General features: G+C 46.0%; 1 pseudogene; it reads right to left on the bottom strand.

Annotated features, from left to right (window-relative positions):
- Positions 1–20,402: 20,402 nt before the first annotated feature.
- The window catches only part of LOC144140040 (uncharacterized), a 36,770-nt pseudogene continuing 30,248 nt past the window's right edge, over positions 20,403–26,924 (bottom strand).

The raw sequence follows: 26,924 nt of genomic DNA, 5'->3' as shown, positions 1-26,924 counted from the left end.
AACGGGTTTGACTGTACCACGTCCGGAGTAGAAAGCTTTTCGGTGGTGGATTCTGTTTCGTGTTGGCGCGACCGCCGCTGATAGTGAAGCCAAGCCTTCACGAGAAAAACCCATCGATTTATTCGGCGGCCAGTTTTATGACATGCATTGGGAAAGGGCCGAGGACACGGGAAAGGCGAACGCACACAGCGAGCTTGCGCTGCGATGCGATGACAAGAACATTCCACACGTGTGGGTGGAGAAACTCTATGGGCTGACGCGCTTGTCGTGGTTATCACTAGAGATGGTCAAAACGGCTCACTTGAGTGAGCGGCTTAGCACGGGTCCGTTCACTGAAGTGAACCGGTTCATTGAAGTGGCTCAGCGGTTCATTAACCTCTGTTAGGCATAGTAAAAATTATTGCTGATTTGAGCCAACTGTACTCAAATTTTCGACAACGTAAAAATAATTTCACCTAACAGTACATATAAAAATGGTGCGAAATGCAAAATACTGCGCTTCAAACATCAACGCGCGCGACGCAAACAGCTCGCGACATTGCCGTTTTCGGAACCGAAATTGAATAGAAAAGGCGGCCATAGCGGCGGCCGGACGTGGCGTACGTGATGGAACAGAAGCGGCCACGCCAGAATCCAGAACCGGCGGCCGCTCAGAGCCGCCTTCAAATGCGCGTGGTAGCGCCGCGTTTCGCTTTGTTATTTCCAGTATTCTTTCCTCCATGTTATTTCCACAGAAGAACTTCCAGTAACGTCTGCCCATGATAATGGAGTTGGGCGCAATTCCGGCATCCCGTTGCTATCGATCGAGATGAAGTACACTGCCCGACAGTAATTTTTTTTTTTCGCAGTGTCTAGAGTTACGTCCGACGGAACCCAAAATTGAAAACTAGAGTTACGTCCGACGGAACTTTAAGCCAGTTTCTAGAGTTACGTCCGACGGAACCCAGAATTGAAAACTAGTGTTACGTCCGACGTAACTTTAAGCAGTTTCTAGAGTTACGTCTGACGTAACCCAAAATTGAAAACTAAAGTTACGTCCGACGGAACTTTAGACCCGTTTCTAGAGTTACGTCCGACGGAACCCAAAATTGAAAACTAGAGTTATGTCCGACGGAACTTTAAGCTGGTTTCTAGAGTTACGTTCGACGGAACTTTAGGCCAATATTTTGAGTTACGTCCGGCGAACGTAAAGCATTAAAAAAAAGTACAGCTAACGGCACCAAATACCGGTACCATGACGCTCCATAGGTGTAATGTGTCACTTGTACGATACACGACGTACGATGTACGATGCAGCGCTGTGGGTTCGAATCCCAGCTGGGTTGATGGATTTTTCAATTAAATAATTCAAAAATTTTCTGTACTAGTCCTTGTAGACTTCTTTCCATATCCAACACATGCAAGGAAGGGAGAAGGCAGGAATTAACAAAAATAGAATGTCTTGCCCTGGGCGCTGTGCCAGTTTGTAGGGTCTGCAGTTTGTGCCGAGAGCGAATTTGCATGGGTCAACAGTCTTTTGACACATGTAATTAATTAGGCTGGGCGTCGGTTAATATTTTACCCCGATTAATCGGCATCCATTAATGCGATTATGCATAGATGTTGTGTTGGTTTGGCAGAAAAAAGACCAAAAATAATTATTGATCAATATGCTCACATGCTTGTTCAGACACATTCCAGATGAGGTAAGTACGCCATCATCACGACTCATGATGCAGGCGACACGCTTGTCAGCTCGTTCGTCACTCACACTTTTCTGGAATCACGAACATCAGCACCCTCCGTGAGTGCCGATGGCGCCGATTAATCGTGCTTTTCTTAATACAGAAATAGTTTATACAATGGGTTTTTGTACCGTGTATATTTGTAGTTCTTATTTGAAATTTTGGCCTATGGCATGAAAATACACGAGTTGAGAGGTACAGTCTAAGAGTTGTTGATGAAATATTAAAGAGTTTTAGCAGTCCGTCTGTTCGGCGTGTACGTACTTACCGCGTTTACCGGAACCCGTCTGGGCACTTGTGCATTTGTCGCGGTAGGGGGAATAGTTCCGGGGGCCGGCCTTCGCCATGTCCGCGCATTCGTCACGGCGGGGTGCGCCTCCTCACCCTTCCGCGCGCGCAGGCGCAGTCGGGTCCCGGTAAACACGGTAACTACGTACACGACGGAACAGACGGACTGCTACAGTCCGTCTGTTCCGTCGTGTATGGGTTACCGGGTTGGCAGTCCATCTGTTCCGTCGTGTATGGGTTACCGGGTTGACCGGGACCCGTCTGGGCACTTGTGTATTCGTCGCGGTAGGAGGATTAGTTCCGCGGGCCTGCCTTCGCCACGTACGCGCCTCCTCGCCCTTCCGCGCGCGGCGCAGACGGGTCCCGATCAACCCGGTAACAATGTAAAAAAATGTGAGTGACAAACGAGCTGATAAGCGTCGCGTCCGCATCATGCGCCGTGATGATGACGTACTTACCTCATCCAGAATGTGTCTGAACAAGTGTATGAGCATATTGATCTGATATGTACTACTACATAATTATTTTTGTTCATTTTTTTCTAAAAAAACCACACAACCGAATAATCCATGCATAATCGAATTAATCGATGCCAATTAATCGGGTTGAAATATTAACTGACACCCAACCCTATTAATTACTCTTGAACCATGTAAATTGGTTCAAGAGTCTTCAAGAGCTGTAAATTTTTTGTGCTTTACGTTATGCCGGACGTAACTCAAAACATTGGCCTAAAGTTCCGTCGGACGTAACTTTAGTTTTCAATATGGGGTTCCGTCAGACGTAACTCTAGAAACAAGCTTAAAGTTCCGTCGGACGTAACTATAGTTTTCAATTTTGGGTTCCGTCGGACGTAAATCTACAAACGGGCCTAATGTTCCTTCGGACGTAACCCTAGTTTTCAATTTTGGGTTACATCGGACGTAACTCTAGAAACTGGCTTAAAGTTACGTCGGACGTAACCCTAGTTTTCGGTTTTGGGTTCCGTCGGACGTAACTCTAGACACTGCGTTTTTTTTTTTCATCATAATAACTGCCGGAGTAGCATCTTTTGGCATTTCAAGTAAAATAACTGACCCTGATTTACAAAGCTACTTGCTCGTACGATATCGAAAAGCAGCTTTCGTAATAGCCGACGCCTCGGCTATCACGTCGCTCTCTTTGAAGGAAACAAACCGCACGCGGGCGGAGATCAATCACTATATCTACTATACATCACGTGCACACAGCTTCGTGAATATCGACCCAGTATTTTTTCCCCTGTGCGCACATCGAGAATCGAATTATAAAAGGGATCTGAAACTATAAGCCAGCTCCCACAGCTAATATATGATGCACTAAAGCACAAAATTTTTTATCTACCGCTGTTTTGAAAACATTTTACTTTCAAATAAACTTAATCGAACGATCAAAGTAAACACTTCACTTGGGAATTGAAGGAATATCTAGTCTATTGTTTAGGAGAGGAGCAGTTTAGTTTTTGCACTGCGCGAAGACGACGGCCGATATTTGTGCGGATGTATTTGTTACTACGAGAAAGGTTGATTTTGGTTCACTTAGCGAGTGAGGCAAAAATCGCGCAAATGTTTATAGCCGCGTGTACAAGAACTCTATTTAGGTCCTCAAACTTTTGGAAAGGTCTAAAGGATGGAGCTGGCGTTGGCCCAGCCCAAATATTGCAAATATGGGACGCGGAAGTGCAAGTGGTCAAGAATTTATAAAATATCTTTTTTTTTTCTGTGGTAAATGCAACAGGAATGACAAATGTCAGGCAAGTGCTCGTTTCGCGCTATTTTTCTCTTTCAGTAAAAATATAATTTTCAAGTAAAAAGAGTTTTGCTAACTCCAAGACGTTCGCGAGCGCCTGAATGCATTGAAAAATATGGCGGATAGTACTGCCTATGTGGTTAGTTTACACATGTGATGGCGACGGCGGGGCGCCCTGCAAGTCGCCGGAGAAGCGCGAGCTTCACGGGACAGGTTCCCCAACCTCCGTCACAGGCCGCTCGGAACTTGTTTCGGTGACTCTCCGCCAGGTGCAAACGTCGTCTGCTCTGGGGTACTTTGAACGGCGGTACCTAGCGCTTTCCGTGATTAAGGAGCTATGGATTTCGCCATGGTGATTTTAAGAGCATACACTACGTATTTGCACAAAGAAAAATTTGGGTGCAGTTGGCCTTTAAGTGCGGGAACTTTTCCTTGTCATAGAAACCATTCTTTTGTCCTAGCATCCGGTGCATTTGTACAGAAAAAGAATGAAAATGTTTTGTTACTTTAACAACACGCTCTCTCTTAGTGATATGTGACGCCAGAAAAAATGATTCTGGAAAACACGATACAAGAATCTAAGTTTAAAGGGGCACTGACACAAAAATTTTGCATCTTGTTTTTTTCGTTGCGATAAGTAGCTAGTGACCTACTTATAACCTGTAGAAACCTCATTTGCTTCAGCGTGCGACGGTTGTTTAATTAGAGGCATTTTCAATGCGGCCAGTCGCAGTTTCGGTTTCAGCGAGTGCCGCGAAACGATGGATTTTGTGGATTTTGTGTGAACAAAGCTGACCACGTGACCGTCGGAGGGATATCACAGAGCAGAGCCGCCGTAGCACTGTCGAATCCCCATCGACGGCAGTTTCTGCGAATGCCCCCACGTACTGATCTCGTGAGGCGCTTAATTAGAAAGCGACCGTGGATGTGACGCAGGCGCTGCGAGTGCAAATGCTACCGCGGCTAAAGAACGACGCGCGACGCTCGAGACGGTGGGCGGCAAGACGCGCGCTGGGAGCAGCCGGCCGGTCTGCCTACAGGTCCGCCTACAGATGTGTTCGGCTCAGCACTGCGGCGGATATTCGAGTGCCGCTCTCGTAAGCGGTGCAGATGACATTTTCTAATGCAACCCGCCATCGCATCATTAACTCCTTTCTCATGTAAGCCACCATGGGCGGGACTTGGGGACAATTTCGTGCAGCGGTAACAAGCTATCACTCGAGCTACCTGCGCCGGCCTGGGCCACTTCGCCGCCGTGGCCGCCGCCTGCACAGCGACGGTGCGGCTAGCTCAGTGAGCGTTTCGTGCCTCCGGCGCGTTTTCGCATCTAATGGTAATAAACAGTAATAGAAACAGAGTGCCTGGAATCGCTCTAGAACTTTGGTCGCGGCCAACTGACCGATGAGCTTACGAAATCACGGCGCCTCCGCCGCCAACGATCGGGTCGTTCGTTCTCGAGAGCAGAGGCTCCGCCCTCTGGCCCTCCGATTGGAGCGGCGAGCCGGGCGAGCGGGCTGAAAACGCCGGTAGTGCGGAAGCGGCAAACACAAACTCGTGACGTGTTTGGATGTTGTTTATTTACAATTGCGCGTGGTCCTCTGCTGGCTGCTCGGTTGCGTTTCGCACACTTCAAAATTGATTTTAAATATGTTCTAGGCTGTATTCGCTGCTGATATTTCGCAGATGATGTATATGTGTTCCCACCAATCTATCTCCGAAGTTATCTCGCCTTCAAAATTTTGTGTCAGTGCCCCTTTAATACATGAAATGTAAACTAGTTTTTATGAACAACACCTTGCTCAGTTTATTCGAAGCCAGACGGGTCCGCTTTTTGGCACTGATAACAGATGACGCGAAATTTGCACACAAGACCCGGCTGGGTCGGCCCATACGCCTCTACTAACTCGGAACACTTGGAACTACTCGTATCTGAACGTGCCAATACGGTTCGTCCAGAACCACGTGGTTCGTAGTTCTCTGATCGAGCGAGCAGCCGTTGAGCTGCGGTTTGGGGGAGGAGCCACTCTGCCGAAGAACCGACTGAAGCCGGGAGCCGAGAGCCGAGAACCGCCGCTGAATTGAGCCGCTCAGAAGATCCTGCTCGTTCCTGACTCGTACTATAGCTGAGTGCACAAATGTAACTTTGGTGAATTACAGGAGTTTATTTTCTTATTACTTTCAAAATGCAGACGCAGTTAGTTCACTGCTGCCATTGCGGCCTCCCGATCTGTAGTTCACCGCCACCGCCGCCGCAGTGTCTCAATCGCCGTTCTCAAAGAGTGGCTCAGAAGATTCGGCTCTTCGGCTCAGTAACTGAGCGAAAGAGCCGAAGAACGGCTCAGAAAATCTGGCTCTCCTGGTTGGGACTGTGTACTAACACGACAGGAGGCGCTGGAGGAATTTTGAAAATTAGACCCACCCTCCTGGTCCGTGTGTAGCCCGAAAAAAACCATTCCCGTTTGACCCCTTCCCGCTTGACCCGTCCCGTGTGCGCCCGTTCCCGAAACGACCTTCCAGTTTGGGCGCTTCCTGTTTCAACCCGTTCCCAAAACGCCCTTCCCGTTACAACCCGCTCCCAAAGCGCCCTTCTCATCTGAACCCGCATCGTTCCAACCCATTTGAAGTTCTGAAAATATGTGTTACTGTCTTCGAAACTGTTGCCCAACATGTGCTTACAAGCACGGGTCATGCACTAAAAACTTGTATGCACCAAAATTTTCAGAATTGACCGATATTTCCGGCCGATAAAAGTTTCCGAATGCCTTAGGTCGATACTGCCCTCTTGACACAACATTTGTAGCTGCGAAAGTGTACTATAAAGATACCCAATGTCTTGAGTAATGCGCGCATTAGATTTTTCTGCAGTTGGTGTTCGTACGTGCGGCTGAAATTTATCAGCCGCTCTTATGCTCATTGTTTGGAGCGCAGCTTTGTGTTCGGGTTCGAGAGATCTATACATCAAAAATGTCTGTAGGAGAGACTTTAAAAAAGGCAAAAATATGTGCAGAAATCTGAGAATTGGCTACTAATGTTTTTCCTACGTGAGTAATGGGCAGATATTTTTATTTATTTACCTATACTTTACGGCCTGGTCGGGCTCATGCAGGAGTGAACATAAAAACACATCAGTATTGGTTGGCGTAGTTTTAAAACGCCCCACACAAATAAGTAAAAAACATAAATATTTAATAGACGCAAAGAGATTCAAACAAGGATATGCATTCGTAATTTATTCCAATTTTAAAATACGACAATTCAACCAGAACACATATTTACAATACGTGGGGAAAATTCTTCTAACGATACCGAGTTCACTGTTCGTTCAGTTAACTTATTCCAGTAAAAAATTGCACGAGGAAACAAAGAAAACTTTCGAATAGTAATTCAGCTGATTGGCTGCCTAATAGTCTTACTATGATGTCTTCTCGCTGAACGTCTGAAAGGCCCCTGGAGGTAGTATTCCCGCGACAATTTTCAGTTTCTGTAGTAAAGAAAACGTAGGCTAGAGACGACCCTGCGCTGCTTAAGCTTTTGAAGGTTTGCCCTATTATGCAAATTGAGTACGCTAGAGTGACGGGAATAAACAGAATCAATAAAACGCAAAGCTAAGTTTATAATTTTCGCCGCTTCTCATGACTGCGATTTTTATAGCCAGATGTGGCTTATGTATCCAGATACATAGGGTCACTTTATTTTTATACATCTTTTTTATCTTTTATAGTTTTCATCTGTTTCTTTTCGACATTGATGTACACTTGCGCTATTATAACGATTAAATGTGTTAGTCCGCCAAATACGATTTCTTTCAAGGGTGAGGGTGTTTTTGCGATTTTTTATTTGTGCTTCCGCGGCGCTTTTCTAGGCTTTTTGATTTTATCATTTTTGGTTTGTTAATTTAAAGGATTTGTTTGTTAATTTAAAAGATTTGTTTATTAATTTGTTAATTGTTAATTTGTTTGTTAGGCTTCGTTAATTTAAAAGATTTGTTAAATGGTATGATGAATTTTAACCAAATGTCATCATCTCTAGATTCAAAAAGTGAAGCCCAGGTTTGAAAAGCAGTCACGGACTCTGGATGTACTGAGCATGCTATCGCAGCGGCTGTGAACAAACGGAAATAAATGAAAAACAATATGAAAATGTTTTTATAACGTTTCATAACTGGGTACGTTATTCCGGGAACGGGCTAAGTAGGAAAATACGAAACGGGAAGGTTCTTTCGCCCCGGGTTGAAATGGGAAGGAACAAACGGGAAGGTTGAAATGGGAACGGGTTCAAACGGGAACTGGCCAAGTGGGAAAGGGCGAAACGAGAAGGTCGTTTTGCGTCGGGTTGAAACGGGACGGAACAAGCGGGAAGGGTGAAATGGGAATGGGTTCAAACGGGAACCTCCCCCTGGTCCGGCAGTGCAGTTGCTTTCCCTCACCGATAATAGATGGCGGAAAGATAGCACCAAGGAGCATGGCTTGGTTAGGGTGGCTAGAATGGACCCTAGCTTGGTGGGCTAGTTGGGGTTGCATATTAACAGGGTTAGGGTTACCAGCGCACGCAGACGTACCTTGTCCTTATCAGCGCCTTGTCCTGTCGTTCCTTCCTTACGTGTCCCCGTCTAACCCTGTTAATAGCACCAAGGAGCCTGCTCATTTGACCCGGCACTGCGGCTCATCGGCTCAGTTCCCTCTTCTGCCTGCATGGTTGGCTCTGCTGTGGCTCGCACCGTTCGACACGGACCACTGTGCGGGCTAGAAGGGACTTCCTCCCTCCAAAAGAACCGCCGCTCACGTTTACTGAGCCATGACTCACCCGCTCTTCAAGAAGAGCGGCTCAAAAGATCCGGATCGCTCTTGAGCGACGCATCTCTGGTTATCACGCCCGATACAGATTCCGTCACTTTAAACTAAACATAACTTGCAAAGATGGAGGCCTTGAAAAGTACATTTATTTAATACAAAATGCCGGCCGCGGTGGCGGCTTTTCTGATGGAGGTGTAAAGCGAAAACGACCGAGTGTTCCAGATTTTGGCGCACGTCGAAGGTCCCCATGTGGTCGAAATTAACCCGGAGCCCTCCATTACGGCGCGCCTCATCGCCTGTGCAGCGTCGGTGCGTTAACCCTCTCAATCAATTATTTCAAATAAAATTATAGGGTGATATCTAAAGAGGGTTGGGTTTGGGTCTTTTTTCTCCCCCTCTATTGTATGAGCGGTGAATAACAACATTTATTCTCTTAAAGTAAGGTCGATTACGAATCCGCGCATTTTTAGGATAAATATGCTACAGGCATTGATAAATGAGTAAAGCAAGGTCATGGTAAAAACTTCAGTTACACTTGTTTACACAACCGCCGGCAAAACAGGTTGTTTATTTATTACGACACCGGCTGCAGCCATTTTATTGTGCAGTTTCTTATTTATTGAGACCCTTTGAAAAAAAGAATTCTGGTAAGCGCAAATAAATAGAGTGGTATATTTTGATGTGCTCTCATATGATTATAAAATTGGAAATAACTTTCCGACCAGAGCACACAGCTTTCAGTACCTGGGAGTGACTATTACCAAGGGTATGGGGTGGCACACCCAAGCTGAGGAGGTGTGTTCGAAAGCCTGTAGAAAGTTTTTTTTTACTTGAGGGTGGTGTCAATTCGGGAAAAGTTTAATAGCTGAATATAGCTGAATATAACCGAAATATACGGAAATAAATAAATAAATAAATAAATAAATAAATAAATAAATAAATAAATAAATAAATAAATAAATAAATAAATAAATAAATAAATAAATGTAGGGCTCAGTGCAACCGATTCCTGACGCATCGTCTATGCACGGCCGGTCTGGACGCGCTCGGGAGCTCTGCACTCGCTCGCCTAGTGTGTGCAGACCGGCCGCGGATCAACATATCCTCAAGAGCATGAACCAGAGAATAGACGTGAGGCTGAGGATTACAGCAATCCACCTGCGCTCAATGCTACCAGGCACGCCTCTATGCATGCCCAATGCATCCTAAATAAGCATTTTTAGGAGGCGTTGGCGTGCCTTACATTCATCCCTCATCGCTGTAGTCATCTCCATTTGGCGTAGCAAGCAGCTGCCCCGTGCAGGGCTTATCTCACCAGTTCACTTGATTGATTGATTGCTAGTGGTACCCCGTTTGAAAAATGGACCCGCCGCAGTGGCTCAGTGGCTGCGTTGCACTGCTGAGCACGAGGTAGCGGGTTCGATTCCCGGCCGCGGCGGTCGCCTTTCTGGTGGTGGCGAAAAGCAAAAACGCCCGTGTGTACGAGATTTCGGCGCACGTTAACCCTGTGATGCCCCATGTATCGTATAAGATACGCAATCTTTGGGATTTTTTTACTCGCACCTGTGCCTTTTGACCGCCAGGAAACGCCGACTGCATCATTTCTGATACCTGCGGAGCGCTTTTCCAAAAACTATAGTCCCTTAACTGTCCGCATGGAGTCATACGTAAAGGGTGTTGCGACGATAATTGGAACACTTTAAAAAATAATTTTCCTGAGCGAACTTCCGCTCTGTTCGCGCTCAAACTTGCCACGAAGGTCGCAATTTGTTGTCTATTTTGTTTGATACCGGGAACAACGATGGTACTTACCTGTGTATTGTGAAAATAAATAAAAACGATTTTCGACTATGGGAAAATGGCTGCTGATTTGTACGTGCGAGCCAGCGCAAGTTGATGTTGGAACGACGGAACCATGCACCTGCAGAGTGAAACGCATGTTTGGGATTCACGTACGGAGCCAAATGGTGCAACAGGCGATCGCAAAAAGCACCTAGAAATAAGCTAACAGACGATCAGAAAACCTGGTTTTCGGGCTCGCACGTCCAAATCGCCACCATTTTCCCGTAGGCGAAAATCGTTTTTATTTATTTTCAGGATAAACAGGTAAGTACCGTCGTTGTTCCCGGCGTCAAACAAAATAGACCACAAAATGCGACCTTCGCGTGAAGTTTGAGCGCGAACAGAGCGGCGGTTCGCTCAGGAAAATGTTTTAATGTGTTCCAATTACAGTCGCAACACACTGTACAGTTTGAAAGATAGCGTCCTCCGTCGTACGTGTGCCCGGCGGGTCTACACCTGCTTTTTATGGGTATATGATGCACTTTTTTGTGGGTATGTGAGACATCATATACCCAGCTTTTATGTAGTTATACATATACCTGCTATAAAAGGATATATGATACCATACCAAAAATACCTATAATATATATGTAGGTATACATATGCCACTTTTTATGTGTACATGATACAGTATGTAATTTTATAACCTCGGGTGAAAAATTTTTTTCCTTAGCATTTCTTTATTGTTTGAGACCCACATTATAATGTAATAATGCATTAGAATTTTTGTGTCTTGTTTTCTTTGTCTGGGCATAACAGGGTTAAAGATCCCCGGGTGGTCAAAATAAATCCGGAGCCCTCCACTACAGCGCGCCTCATCGCCTGCATTGCGTCGGCGCGTTAAACCCTACGGTCAGACCCCATTTGAAACGTGGTGATGACGTTCCATCTTACAGGTTTTATGCTCACTGTTTAATACTATTGCTGCTCGATCGAGGCAAGATTTTTTTGCTGTCGCAGGTGGTAGCTGTCCCCTCTCTGCTTTTCGTCCCCCAGCATTCTAATCTTTTAGTCGTCTCGACAGCCTTGAAGTTAACTCCCTCTGCACTACCTATAATCCTATGGCTTGTGGAAGCCGCGTATTTCTCTCCAATATTTGGATGGATACGCTCACATTCTAAAACTATGTGCCGCACAGTTTCCGTTTCTTTTCCGCAGACCACGCATACCCCATCATTTTGTGAATACTTTCCCACAAAGCTCTTAGTTCTCAAGCGACATGCTCTGCCCTCAAAAGCAAAGCACTGCCCTTGAAATTACCGCATAAATGTTATTTTCTGATGCCCAATTTCTGTGCCCTGTACATCCCTAACGACGTTTTAGCTTTCATTTTTTCTCTCCATTCATTTGTTTCAATCTGCCTTGCCTCTTTTTTGGTTACCTTGACTGTCTTTGATTGTTCGCTGTTCTTTCCGCATTTCATCGTTAGCCTTCTAGTCTTTCTTAACCACGCTTTTTATGCATAGGTACCTAAAACCTTTAGCTGTCGACCTATGTTGATCCATTGCTCTCAACTTCCTACTCTGAGTTTCTCGAACTTCAAACGACGCCCAGCCCATATCTTCCCTGTACTGCTTCGTTAGTTGTGCTCCAAGGGCAAACGACCTACCGCATAGCCATGGCATAGCCATAGCTTTGCATAGCCAAGCTATGGCATAGCATATGGCATAGCTATGGCATAGCCATGGAATAGAATAGTCAAGCCATAGCCATAGCATAGCCTACCACATTACCATGCGCTCCTATAAGGGCAAACTGTCTACCGTTTGCTGGTTCACTTCAAGGAATAAATGAACGTCTGATTTTAAGCAGAGTATACTGGATTCGCAAATGTGAGACCCGGAACCATTACTCCTTTTCCCATTCCTCATATTTGTTATGCCCCCACAGAAGCTTCATTGTAGCTGGGTTGCGCTTTCCTTCTTCGGTTGCTCCGCGTGAGTTCTGAAGTAGTTGTCCCCTTCGTTTATCCACACCCCCAAGTAGTTACATTCCTTTTTGACTCTGGGTAGCTCGCCACGCCGAATTGACACTAAGTGCTGGTGACAGTGAAAACCATTATTCCGGATTTTTCAGTGCTACAACAACCCGAAGTCTGTGGCTCCCTGGTCACTAATATATATGATCCAGTTGCATATCGGTCTGGTTATCAGCTAAAAGAACAATGTCTGCGTATAACATTTCCGGAATACACTCTTGTACCACTTCGCCTTGCCACGTATGCGCTAAGTTGAACCCTATAGATATTGACTTTCTTTCAGTTCATGGCCCAAAAAGTATCCCTGTTTCAGTCCTCGATGGGTGTTGACCTGCTGTGCGCATTTCTGCCCTTCCCTCGTCACGTGCGCTCTATTATCTTTATAAATTGCTATAAGGAACCGTAGTAACTCGTCATCTAATCCCTGACGTTTCAGCATTCTCCACAGCAGTTCTCTGTTTACTTTATCATATGCCCATTTAATGTCCAAGAAAGTAATCCGTAATGGTTTATTCTGAGCTTTCGCAATTTCAGTGCGCTGTGTTATCCCAAACAAATTACCATCCATATGTCTTGTCTAAATCCATTCTGCAGTTCCCTAGGGATTTCACTTTCTTCAATCCATACTTGAATTTCTGGTTTTATCGGCTGCAATACGAATCTATACACCACTGTGAGTGGTCTGTATAAATCATACTGGCATTGTTGCTTCGGCCTTTATATATTAAATTCATCCTGCTTTCTAACGAGTCCTCAGGTATTTGCTTAGTTTCTATCACCTTCTCTATTGCCCCCATAAACGATCGGTTACTTTTTGGTGCAGGCAGGTTTATCAGCTGCATTGGTATTCCGTCCGGGCTCACTGCGGTTTGGAAGGAAACGTTCTGATCTACTTTTTTCCAACCAATGTTTTTGTGGCGCTGTTAAAGGGACCCAGAACAGCTTTGTGAAGGTGGCAATCAAATGCATTCAGAACACATAACGGGGGATTTTTGAGCCAAGTGTGAGCCCCATACGTTGCACGGATAATTTATAAACAATTTTTGAAGATCGCCTTTCTCAGCCGATGAGCGCGCCGCCGCAGCGAGCCAACCGCGGCTGACGCAACGCCGACCGCGGCTGACGCAACGCCGACCGCGGCTGACGCAACGGCGAAGCGCTCCCCTGATTCGGCCGATCGTCGGTCGCCGGCAACGTCACTGCCATTGGCTTCCGGTTGCTCTTCCTCCTTCCTGCGAAATCCCGAGGCAAAGGCGGGTCTGCAGCGATTGACGCGTGCCTAGGCGCAGGAATGTAACTAGCGGAGAACGGAAGTCGAGCGTCGCGATGTCACATGGCTATTCCCAGTGTTTCCAGCTGCTTTGAAAGAAGCAGAGAGGGAGGAGGAATAGATCGGCAAGGGGGGAGAGGTGCACTTAATTGCGTCTGGCGCGGCTAATACTGAACGTAGATCAATAATTCCAACGGCATTGTATCGCCGCTATATTGGTACTACGCGACAATAAAGGCCTTTTGTAACTTTTACAAAAGGCTTTTATGGGTCCCTTTAACAGCGCAACACGAAGTGAAGACTACACCGAGAACAATTGTTCTCGGTGTAGACTTCACTTTCTGTATTTCCCTCAATTTTTCACTAATCGCTCGATGAGTTGAATATGCGTCAATGCATAGCTGTTCCCCTTCTAGATGTTTCCCCTCATCATCAATCAAGAGCTTTTGATGGACATCTCTCCTTACGCCTAGTGATTTTACACGGTTTCGAAAGTTCTTGGATGCGCTTTTTCGTCCTTCGTCCGTATTTCGGCCACCAATTGCTCGCTTTTTATGTTTTCTTTGCATGCACCATTTGCACTTTGTTTTTATCGCGGTGAATATTTCATTTTCCCTTCACTACCTTCACTTCGCCTCTCCATGTTTTCTCTACGCCTTTTCTCGCTGGTCGATAGCCCCTCTATTTAATTATCCCACCAGCTTCTCGGCTTTCTCTCACATAAAGCCCCCCCCCCCCCTTCTCCCCCTCTCTCACACACGACCCCTTCGGAAGAATCATCAGCCCTGCAGTAGCTCAAGCCCACCTTTTATAACTGTTCTTGACAAAGCGGAACGCAGAGCTGGAATGCCTCCTCAGTAAGTTTCGTGCAGACCTCGTCACGACCGGCTGTCGAAGCACCCCTCTTGTGTCCTCTTTTTCTAGCGAAGCATTGTTGATAACATGCGACACTTTCACTCTGCCGCAGTTTCGTGCTGAAATATTTCGTACATTTCCGAGCAGCACCTAGCTGACTGCCCTCCAACGACAGCGTGCTAGATGATACTCGGTAATGCTCGACCCGTCCAACGCACCGGTCCATAGGCCTCACCCTACAGCGCTTTCAACTGAAGTGCTCTATCCTCACCTGGCGGCAGATTTGCGAAATGCGACCTCGGCGGGCGAGGACGCTGAACCGTGCTTTTCACACCTTCATTTCTAGCCACCTAAAGTAATCTGCTTTGCCTCGCCGATGACGAAAACAAAGTTCGGGGGGCTCTTTTCGTAAAGTCGGTATAGAGAAAAAATACTGGTAAGAGTGGACATAGAGTTTCATACAAGCATAGAGTTAATTGAGAAACTTTGACTCTAGTCACTCTACCAGATGGCGGCTTGCGCTTGCGGCTTGGCCAGGCTTGGCAAGCATAGAGTTTCATAGTATGAAACAGCCATTTAACTTGTAACATAAATAAAAGTGTGTAGTCTAATGTGTAATAAAATTTTAAAAGTATAATATTGTGTGCTAGCTTAATTTTAAATATATAGTTTCTTACCACGCGCCAAATGCCGGATGGCGCAGGAGTCAGGCCACTCGGCCGCTCTTCTAATTTCTTTATTTCTCTATGAAGTCGGTATCCCGGCCATCGCTGGTGGGAGCGGTTTTTCGCACTTGATCTCACCCCCACTGCTCTCTGCGCATGCGCCGCGTTGCTATGGCAATGGAGGCGCGTCGCCTGCGTCGTCTGCTTCCTCTCAGTGTTGTACGGAACGGCGTTACAAGGAACGGCGTTCCTGGAACTAGTTCCTTTTTGGAGGAACGGAGGAACGCCACCGTTCCATTAAGGGTCGGTGGAACTGTAACGGTAACTCGTTACGTTTTTGAAGGAACGGCAGGAACGGCGTTCCTGTCGTTACATCGCTAGGATTTGGCTGTTTTTGATGCCAAGGCTGGAGTACAAAAATCCACAAAGGGCTACTGCATTTCTCTTCCTATAAGATGGTCAGTTTGCCCGCCCTTCAGCCGTACGTGCTTCCTCGAAGGTCAAAGGCAGAAGAATAACCACGCAGCAGGCTGCAGCTTGTGCTTGCTTTCATGCTGGTAGCGTAGCCGCGAGAATGCTTTTCACCCTTCATCGTTTGTCTGGGGAGGCCAGAATGCGCGTCTGGCCGATAGAATTGTTCCCTGGCGGGGAAAGAATAGAGAGTTTTAGCTCTCCGTCCGTTCTGTCGTATGCGTTGTTACTGGGTTGAGCGGGACTCGGCTGGGCACTTGGGCATTCGTCGCGGTAGGGGGATTAGTTCCGCGGGCCTGCCTTCGCCCTGTCCGTGCCTCCGCACCCTTCCTACTCGCCCTTCCGTGCGCTCAGGAGCAGACCGGTCCCGATCAACCCGGTAACAACGTAGCCAACAAAAAGGACAGACTGCTAAACGGGATCCGGACATTTCGGTGTCGGACATTTCGGTCCAGGACGTTTCGGTGTGGACATTTCAGTGCACGGACATTTTGGTGCACGACGTCTTGGCCCAGACATTTTGAGGGAGGGGATGCCCCAGGCATTCTTTGAACATTTTAGCTTTAATATTGTAATTTCGTGACTTGATATGACTTTACGTTCGAGACTTGTGCTTGCGCCGCCGTTCGTGGAAACGAACGCTAAACCCTGGTGGACTATTGCCACGTGAAACCCCATTTCTGTAGCAGATGGTAAAAATTAACGTTTTTAATTTGGATCCGTTCAACCATTTTTTCTTTGTTATTTTAACATTCATGTGAACAACCCTAATACTTTAAGTGTTACCAAAGCGCTTTCCTTTCACTTCACCGAATGGTGCAAGACGCTGCTGCGTTTAGTCTATTCCTCCCCCCCCCCCCCCCCCAACAAAACTTCCGCAAGAAAACAACCGAAAAACGAGGTCGATTAGGCGCGTGTGCATTTCGTTTTAATTATTATCTCAATCAATCTCGCCTTCGCTGCATTCGATGTCAGTTCTACTTAAAACTAACAAACCAACGATCGCACTTACGGTAGTGTTACTTAGTGGAGGGAAAGCTGAGCCCCGGCGGCAATCATCCCCCTAAGTAGAGAGAGAGGGGTGTCACTTGTGCTTCACCATTGCGTCGACTGGACTTCGAAAACTTGAAGACGACTGTTGCCGCTCTCGTCACACTAGCCTATTCATTTTTTTCGCTCCTTATAATGGGAGGAAGCGATGTATTCCTGGGGTGTCCATGATATGCGCGACTTGATGAGTTGATTCCCAAGGGGGCGACTGAAGGCGCAGAAAGAGTGATTCCTGGAGTGGGGAGCCGTCGATATGACCGCGACGCGCGGAAGGGCGTAGCCAGCAAACGATAGTGGCCATTGTGTTCTCAGCGGCTTTTTGGGTGACTTTTTGTGTCACATTATAAAGGTTTCGTGCGCCCATGGTGAATGTAAAGCTTTTTCTCTGTTTTAAACGCGAAGTGTGCTATGTCATTGTTCTGAATGTATCACCGTGCGCTCAGGAGCAGACCGGTCCCGGTCAACCGGTAACAACGTAGCAAACAAAAAGGACAGACTGCTAAACGGGATCCGGACATTTCGGTGTCGGACATTTCGGTCCAGGACGTTTCGGTGTGGACATTTCAGTGCACGGACAGTTTGGTGCACGACGTCTTGGCCCAGACATTTTGAGGGAGGGGATGCCCCAGGCATTCTTTGAACATTTTAGCTTTAATATTGTAATTTCGTGACTTCATATGATGGAGGCAAACGTGGAGGCAAAGTGGGGGCCTTAGTGGAGGCAAAAGCCTCCACTAAGAGGCTAGCAGTATGTTCTAAATAAAAAAAATCACTGCGGTGACGCTTCGGAGACCGTGTACTCCACCACGCCAGTAGGATTTTCAGGGGAAACCGAAAATAATATGGCTGAAAAAAATCTGGTAGAGATTCGAGCGTACAGGCGGGAGGTGGGAGGAGGGAGGAGGGGGGGGGGGCGCTAGAACAAAGAATTAAAATGCGGTAAATGGAGGCTTGTAAACATTAAACGAAGGTTGGTTGTCCCGAACACAATGGGTGGAATTTGTATGCACAACCGGTACGCGCTTAATCAGCATTTAGGACATTAGAACCTGCGTCTGTTTCCCAAAAGGCCCGTTTTTCCTCCCCGACAATATCCTAGACCAGTGTTCACGAATTCATTTTAGCAAGGCAGCCCAGCCTACGTAATATCTCTTCATAAGGTTTTCTTCATTCTGGGGGGGGGGGGGGGGGCTAGCTAATGTTTGTTATGTTTTGGATATTGAGAGTGTGCATGTGATTTATGTAATTTGAGGGTGTGTAATTTTAAAAAATACAAAAGAGGTGGTAGACCATCGTAAACACGGGTAATTGTCTTAGCTAAAAAAGAGCAAATATAAATTAACAACCTGTCATAAATGAAAAAAAAAAAACGTGTGCTAAAGAATTCAATCGGCTGCATAACAGGTGTCCCCAGGAAGAGGCATTAAACAAAAATATACAAATGTAGAATTTCTAAAAATACCTGGCAAAGGTCGAACATGGCATCAATCAAAAAAATAAATTCACTGCTCCAGATTGTTGTCCATAACCCACGTTAAGCGGAAATAAAAATATAACGGCTGTCGCAAACAGGCAAGCACCGGATAATTTGCTCGCCTTTTGATCGCTATGTATAAATGGATATAATTTATAATTTATAGTTTATAGATATAATGTATAATTTGATCGCTATGTATAAATGGAGCAACGCATCGACCATCGGCATTGGGCACGGCTGCACCGCAGGGAACATGACGCTCACCAACCATTTCGTCTTTTGTGTTCAGGTGAGAAAGCAATATGGAAAATGTTTTCGTAGTAGCAATGTCTTTCTTGCGGTGCTGCCGTGCCCATGGCAAATGTGCTCACTTGTTACTGGTTATGTTCTTTTTTTGAAAGATTTATTACTATTGTCTGGTGACATCGAAACCACCCCCGGCCCCACTCTTCAAGAAGTCATGAATGAAGTGCGCAAAATAGCTGCCAATATCAAAGAAATGAAGCGGGAGAACAAAGGAACAACAGAATCTCTGGCAACTATTCACGCTAAACTGGATGCTCTGTCTAACATAGAGAGCAGGGTAGTAGAGGTAGAAGACAAAATCGTTTGTTTGGAACAAACCGTAACTAACCTTGCACGGCAGGTCGACGACCTCGAAAACAGAAGTAGGCGATCGAACCTTATCGTTTACGGTATTCCCGAAGAAGACCATGCACCGAAATGTCCGTACACCGAAATGTGCGTGCACCGAAACGCCCGTACACCGATATGTCCGTACACCGAAATTTCTGTACCGAAATATCCTGCACCGACATGTCCTCGAGCCGACTGGAGTTTGTCCGGTGCTCCCTGAAAAAATTCACCTAGGAGCGTTTCTTTTGATTATCTTTATATCCAGATAATCTGCTGCCGGTGGTGTTAATATTCGTATAATATACGTAGTTCGATGCGATTTTTAAATGTCTCACTTAATTTCGACCCAGGATTATCCGACACTATAGTTTAATTTAAAAACCTAATTGTAACGTTAATGTAACGACACGTTCCAATTTTTGAAGTGGAACTGGAACGCGTTCCTTTCGCAATAAAGGAACTTGTAACGGGAACTCGTTTCAAAATTGGGAAGGAACGAGGAACGAGCTTTCGTTCCTATTTTGGAGGAACGTGTACAACACTGCTTCCTCTCCGCCGCGGCTGCGCTCCGCGGCGCCGAAGTCAAACGGGAGTGGCGCGCGGCACGTCGCTCGTCGATGCGCGCCGTCGGCAACGAGAAGCGTGTAGCCGCGTATGCGATCACGATGGAAACAAAAACAAGAGCAAAAGAAAGAAATAAAAGAAGAAGATTCGAACGCGGAGATCGAGGCATTGGGCACATTTTTCTCAGCCCAGCGATGAACAGCTGATCTCACGATTTGTGTCGTATTTCGAAATGCGCTGGTTGCGACTAAGCTAAATCGGCGCTAGCATGGGGTTTCATTGCGATGGTCACTTGATACAATCGGCGCCCTTGTCTGTGCATCCCATCCTTGTAGCGCCTGTTTCAGAACTTCGTACGCAAATTATCAACTTTTGTAAGCTGTGTATTTGATGTGCTTCCTTTGTCCGGGACGATGCTAGTCTCGTACGTGTTGATCAGTCTTTTTGTTGTTGTCGAAGTTGTTCTGTTCACCCTCCTGTGCTGGGCCTAAATAGAGGCTTGCTGTACAAATAAATAAATAAATAAATAAATAAATAAATAAATAAATAAATAAATAAATAAATAATATTTTCATTACTAACTATTTATGAAAAACCCGATTGAAAAGGGCAAAGGTTACGCGCAACTGCAGGGTTGAAAGCTTTCCGCGCGCGCAGTGTTTTTTTTTTTTTTTTCATTAGGCCGGGAAAGATGAACCACGTAATGAACGAAGCTTCATCCCGTGTTTGTTTTTCGGTTCTTTCATAGACCCCACAAAGCAGAATTCGGCAGCAAGTAACGCGAACGCTCTCAAGCAGACGCGTTCATGCACCGCGCAAGGCGTGTTTACATCGTGAATTTAAAGTTGCCAAAAATTACGCAATAATAAAAACATAATACACGTGCCGTCATTGCGTAGAAAACGGCAAGGCCTCTTAAGCACTTCTTTTGTTCGGGCCCTGATCGTTTGAGATGGATTATGCCATGCTTCAATGACAAAGGGAGGCTGGTCATAGCACAGGATCCACGAATCATTCATTTATTTAAAAAGCACAGGACATATTTATTACATGCGAATTTAACACCCGTTTTGTTGAATATACAAGTATGGGGTACACAGTGTAGGAAAACATATCAAAATAGGAAACTGCTCCTGACTCGAAATTGCTAAACCAGAACAGAGTGTACTAAACCAGAATGAAAGCGTAGATTGTGTCCTCTAGTAAATCTATGAGAGTGATTACACGTGTCCCAGAAACAATATATTCATCAAATAAAAACAGGACAGGCAAAACAAAGCATATATTATTTGCTAAAGACAAAAATGCGTCCCATGACCAGATGCGCATACATGGATTATGTTACTAGAAGCTGTGAAAAAATATACCTAACTCTGGCTTTCTTGGGCTGTAGGATTCAAATAATTTTTTTCTCTTGGCTCTGAAACAACGGTATGGATCAAACCGGGTGCTTTATACGCTCCCCTCAACATTTCTGCTTTCTGCCCTACCCGGCCACGAGAAAGCCAGTGTTCCTTGAGAGGCAAGGACTTCTTCTTCATGGGCAGATCCATCACTTCCATTCCATCTACTGACACTTCCGTTCTTTTCTTCCGTTTGAATCCTGAGCACCCCTTTGTAGGTGAACCTCTAATAGCAATTCCACTGCTTGTGGCCACATTTTCCTTGGCAATGTTTTCGGCTTCACCGAGCAGAGAAAATATGCGCTGTAGCGCTGTCTGGTCGTGAACGTAGTAAAGAGAAGACAGAACTTGGGAGCTCTTAGCTCTTATCTGCGACTTTAGGTGGTGCGTCGTTTGCTGAGAAGCCCTGGGCAACTCTGATGCACAGCCTTTGGCAGCATCTCCTCCGTCAGCATCAGCTGATGCTACTTGCTGCTCGTCGTCCTTTGGCGACTCAGCTTCCGAGTACGTTTCAGACAATGTCGTACTGATGGCACAGAGGGAAGTTAAATACGGTCCGTCCCTGTAAGCCGCCGGGAGACGAGGAAAGGTCCATCCATCGACGAGCAAAAATACTGCGCCGAAATGCTTGCACGGTAGCTTGGACTTTTTAAAGTCCAAGCAGGTACAACTTGGGAGGTTGAAGTCCACTTTATGGAAACCACGTTCTTCCCGTTCAGACCTAATCTGAAAAGTTCCCTCCTTAGTTCCAGATGTTACATCCACTGCTATACTCTGACGCCCTTGTTAAGCGCTCCATGACGTGCTTTATTACAGCAGGTGGCCTTCCATGCAGGTAACTAGGCACGCTTTCATGATAGAGGCGGTAGCTCGATGAGAAGCTGATGTTTGCCTGAATGAGCTGCGCCTGTTTTTCAGGGAAGAATTTTTCTACTAGCGCTTGAAGAAGGCCTCGCAGGCTACGCCGCCCACTGTTTCCAGCCAGTGTCTTGTTCTTGGACTCTGTTCCATTATTTGTATCGAATGGAAGGTCTAACCGATACATCTTCACCCACATCTCCAGTACAGACAGCCAATTCTGGGTAATATATGACTGAAGCTTCTTATTTTGTTGCCACTGAGGGGACAGCTTCAAATTGTCCAGCGCAATTTTCAGTTAACCTTCACTTGTGCTAGACGCTACCTCCCTCATGAGTTTCTTCACAGTGGGGATGTCCTCCACTTCATTTTCTTTTTTTGTCATCCATCTGTTCCATGCCTGCTCACGATGAAATGCACACAGTGCAGTGCGGCTCAACGGAAAAACTGCATTGAGGGCATCAATCTCTGCATGACTGTAATCTACCATCCGGTACTTCGGATTAAGGAGTGGGTTCCAGTCCTTGAAGATTTGAAGCGCCTCCTCAATGCACTCAGCGGTCTCACACTGACCCACGAAGGCCCCTACAACAGCAAAATTACTGGGAGTCTTTACCACAATCAAAAATAGTGGAAGAGAGTAATCCGTAGTTTTGTATGTAGCGTCCAAGCAAACTACATCGCCACCGTACTTCAGCAAAAGCTTTCGCATAAACTCTGTTTGAATGCAAAGCAACAACGTTTCGTCACACTCTCCTGCTACAGTGTGCAGAACATCTGCATCAGATGGTGCCAAATGCTGTTCATCTCCCTCTAGCAAGCTAGCCTCAGTATCTTTCGTGCGATAGGGACGAAAAACGCATTTTGTTGTTGGTGCCTTTAGTCGCAGCTGCTCCACATATGCAGCAACGTTTTCCTGGTCTACAGAGCTGCACCTGTCATTGCTGAGTGCTCTTTGGATGTGGTTCTTGATATCTGTTCTTGTAGGATAAAAATCCCTACGTGCTGATGAGGGACACTGCCTGTTTGCGAACAGCACATCTTGAACGTAGAACTTTAGACAACTCTCTACTGTTCGCACGGAAGTCACACCATCCTGTACAAGCTGTACAATTTTTTTTTGTGACATCTGGATTAACAGGCTGGACATAGCCTGCACAATCAGTGTCAGTGTCATGGTTGCAATGGCTGTCCTTATCAGACATGCTGACTTAGAAGCGCTGCTGACAGACCACAGGTTCCCCACTGGCCTGCTCCTGAAGTGCCACCTTGAGTCGGGACAGCACCTCTTTTGAAGCAGCTTCACGTTTCCGCTTGCTGCACTTGTCTGGCAGGTTCATCTAGAATAACAGGTGAAAACCAAGTGCAAAACATACACGAATTATATACAGTTTTTAGACGACCACTTTAAAACGTTTAAAAGTAAAATGAACCTTAGCTTCCTCAATTGTTATATAGCACCACACGTTCTGCTCTCAAAGCTGTGCCGTTATAACCTGATTGGTACAAGCTGATTAATAATGCCAGTATGAAAGCTGCATGCAATTACTTTAACTTATACTTATTTTCAACCCTTAAATTACATAATATATGGCTCCTCAATAAAGATCATTTTGACATTTCACCGCAGCTGTGTTTGCTATTTTTAACACGTGAGATGGCTGCATAAATGTAGATAATCTATAGGTAGAATTAATGCCTTTTTCTAATATGAACACGTATAGCTTGCCGCAAGAGATTGCCCTGAAGTTGTTGATGTATTTGGTACTTTATAGCAGCAGTTTATAAGAAACTCATTATAGAAGAAATCATGGTTAATAATTTTGAAAAAAATACCAGCAAAAGTGGTCTGGAGACTCTGAATTCAGCAGTGTTTATGTCTGATTCCTTGTTTTGCTGTGTGTTTCTTGAATAGAATTATTCCCTCCATTATATTCTTCTTAATTGATATGTGATTTTTTATAGTATTATAAGCTGTAAGATTTATAAGCTGACTCCACGAGAGATCGAACATGCGTGTACACGCGCATTTTTTGTTTTTGCTGGTATTTTACGAGTTATATGCGCAAGCCAGGGAATAGCCAAAACGTGCAGCCCGTTTTCCTCTAGTTCGCGAGGGCAAAAATGGTAAAAATGGCGCAGGTGACGCGCGGGTGACGCGCGGTTTTAGGCGTTTACAGTTCTTCGCGTACTTTGTCTCTTTGTGCACGGCAAGCTGTGAAAGTTATGTCTGAAATCTATCTAAAGCCAATAACTACACCAGAAACAGTTCGAAGCAAACATTGCGTTGTGCTGTGAAAAAAATTTTAAAGGAAATCGTGAAATTGGACCATAGGATAGACTGTCGGTCACTTTGACGCCACTTATTTCCAGGGGTTTAAGAATTTCGATTTGGGGGGGGGGGGGGGGTCGAAATCCCCCAGGGGGGGGGAGGTCTGTTGGGGGGGGGGTGTACATCCCTGGCCAGGATGCTCGTGGTTGTGAAAATATTTTTTTGAGGGTATCAAAATCCGCCCGGGGGGGGGGGGGGTGTTGGTGGGGAGGGGAGGGGGGATGTATAAATCCCTGCGTATCTCCATATCTGCCGCATAATGACGAACTTGAAAGTATAGGTAAAGTCGGCCAGATATTTCTAAAAATATCTGCAACAGATCGCTTGTCTAGAAAAAAATACAAAAAATACACAAAAATATTGACGGCTGTGCTTTCTTTTAAAAATGCGTAAATTTAAAAAAAAAGCCCGATCTCATTTTTTTTTTAGAAATGTAGAAACGAGACTCCTACCCGCCGCGGTGGCTCAGTGGCTAAGCCGTTGCGCCGCTGAGCACGAGGTCGCGGGTTCGATTCCCGGCCGCGGCGGCCGCTTTTCTCATGGAGGCGAAAAGCAAAAACGCCCGTGTGTACGAGATGTCGGCGCACGTTAAAGATTCCCAGGTGGTCAAAATTAATCCTGAGCCCTCCACTACGGCGCGCCTCATCGCCTGCGTTGCGTCGGCGCGTTAAACCCCTCAATCAATCAATAAATCAATCAATCAGTCAGAAACGAGACTTCTTCATAAGTACAACAAAACTGCTGAAAAACATGCTCCATTATAATGTTTGTACTGAAGCTATAAGCGGCTGAACTCAGGCGTTCGAGAAATCTTCGGACCATATATGCTCGGCTACTGCCGCTGCTTTTCTGGCTTCGCGTGTTCATAAAAAAAAACTGCCTGTTCACATTAACCGGCCACAACAGATAACGTTGAACATTTTATGACCCTTTAAAATAGAAACCCGTGTTTTTCATTTTTTTTATTTGCGATGTCTCTCTGAATATGCGCTAGCAGAGCTACGGCTTTGGTAAGATACGACAAAAAGCGCCCCTTTTGGGAGCGGAATCTTTGGTCCGATTTCAGAAAAAAATACATATATATTTTTTTTTGTTCACAGCAGAACACAAAGTTTTGTTTTAACTGTCGGTCATTCTGGTGTAGTTTTTGGTTTCAGACCAATTTCGGAAAGACCTCTCACAGCTTGCCGTGCACACCTGCCCTTCAGGGGAGGAATTAACCGACCGTTTCGGCGGGTGAGGATGAGCGCTAGGCGGATGTGACGTCACGTTTGTTCCCAGCGCTCCCGCGCGGTATGTTTACATTTTTCCGAGTGCTGCCTACACGGCGTGCGCGCCGTAGAGACGTAGAGATTCAAGTAGCCGCGTTGGACTTTTGCTGTCAACGCGAGTGTGAATGGTTGTCGCCCTGTCAATCGTCGTTCAACAGCTCCAGCGTCTTCTGGCTCTACGGCTGTGCAATCAGCCGTGGGCGTTCAACTGTCCACCATCGGCCGACTCAGGTGAGCGCTCCTTTTTGGCGGGTTTGCAATCAGTTCGCATATCACCTACTGAAAAGCTCAATTGCTTTCTGCTCGCTGCAGTTATATTAGCGACGTTTACGAAATTCTTAACGTCACGTTCTCACCGTCTTGCGTCATTGTCACTGTTTATGCTGCTCTGTTCGCCTCTGTCGGCGATCGCGAGCTGTTGATGGTTTGTTGCACGGCGCGGAAACTCGCTCGCATGCAAACCCGTCTCGCCCATGGCGTTTCTTTGTCTCTTCTTTAATGTGGCGTCATTAAAATCACTTGTTAGCCTCGAGGCTTTTTCTAGACAACGTGCCTTGTGCTAACCGTGTTGTAACGAAAATGAACTTGCAGTACGATCTATTGGTGAAGTTAGGAGCGTGACAGGACGCTGTTGGGAAGGTTTTCGTGTGTGCATGTGGTTCGTGAGGGCGTTGTAACACACTGCTTTAGCCTCTTGCACTCGTTACTGCATCCAGCACTTTTGCTTGCCAGGAGTGCCTGCCAAGGGATGCTGACTTCGTTATGTGTTTTCATCTTTAATAGTGAGGCCAGTCGGCGTTCAATAACCAATAGAAATTCAGCGGGAACGACCCGGATAACGCAGGGCGGCAAGAGCACTGCTTGTGTGGTCTTCTCTGTCGTTTGACCTTTTTTTACTCATCCTAGACTGTTTATTTACTGCTGCCTGAACGGTGTTTCATTCCTCATGTTCCATTTCTTTCTCTTGCAGCATCTCTTGACTGCAGTCACGGTACCCCTAGCCTGCCTGCAGCACTCATCCTGCCATTCCAGTGGGAACTAATGTTCGCAGGCCACTTGTCACAACCTAACGGGTTCCCGCACTTGCCTGGCTTGTAATTGATGGTATACTTTAGATCCACCATTGCGTTCTCACTCTGCGTACATTTCAAGTGAGGGTTTACAGTAACACGGTAGTTGATAGCCATGAAGACAGCAGCGTGTGTACTGGAAATCAAACTCAGTTATTTAGGCCAATGTCAATACCACCCTGGTCTACGTATCCATTCCAGCCTGACATTTTCAAGCACAAGTTTTTCAGTAAGTAGTGAAACAATGAAGAGGTAGGGATAGCTTATGCACTGCTTATTTACTACCTTTATTTTTTTACTGTTGAAAATGTATGGATGATGCTATATATACCACCTAGTGAAGTCCCACCAGAAATTGTTATATGCACTATCGATGTCGCGCAATCTATGAGGCAGGCTGGCGTGACCTTCGTGCAAACGGCATCGTACGTGGTTTCCGTCACGACAAAGTTTGCACTGTAGTCTTGGATGTGTAATGGGTTATGGCTGACCACAGGGCTGTTTACGGCGCCTTTCACATTCCAGTGGAGGCAGGCACAGAAATTACGTGGTCGGCCAGGACACAATACATGGTGTTGGTCAACACCGTAGATATACCGTGCCTTGGCTG

The sequence above is a fragment of the Haemaphysalis longicornis genome, unplaced genomic scaffold, assembly GCF_048455015.1.
Source record: "Haemaphysalis longicornis isolate Haplotype H1 unplaced genomic scaffold, Haemaphysalis longicornis Haplotype H1 scaffold_5, whole genome shotgun sequence".
Lineage (NCBI taxonomy): Eukaryota > Metazoa > Arthropoda > Arachnida > Ixodida > Ixodidae > Haemaphysalis > Haemaphysalis longicornis.
This window is presented reverse-complemented; position numbering and strand designations above follow the sequence as displayed.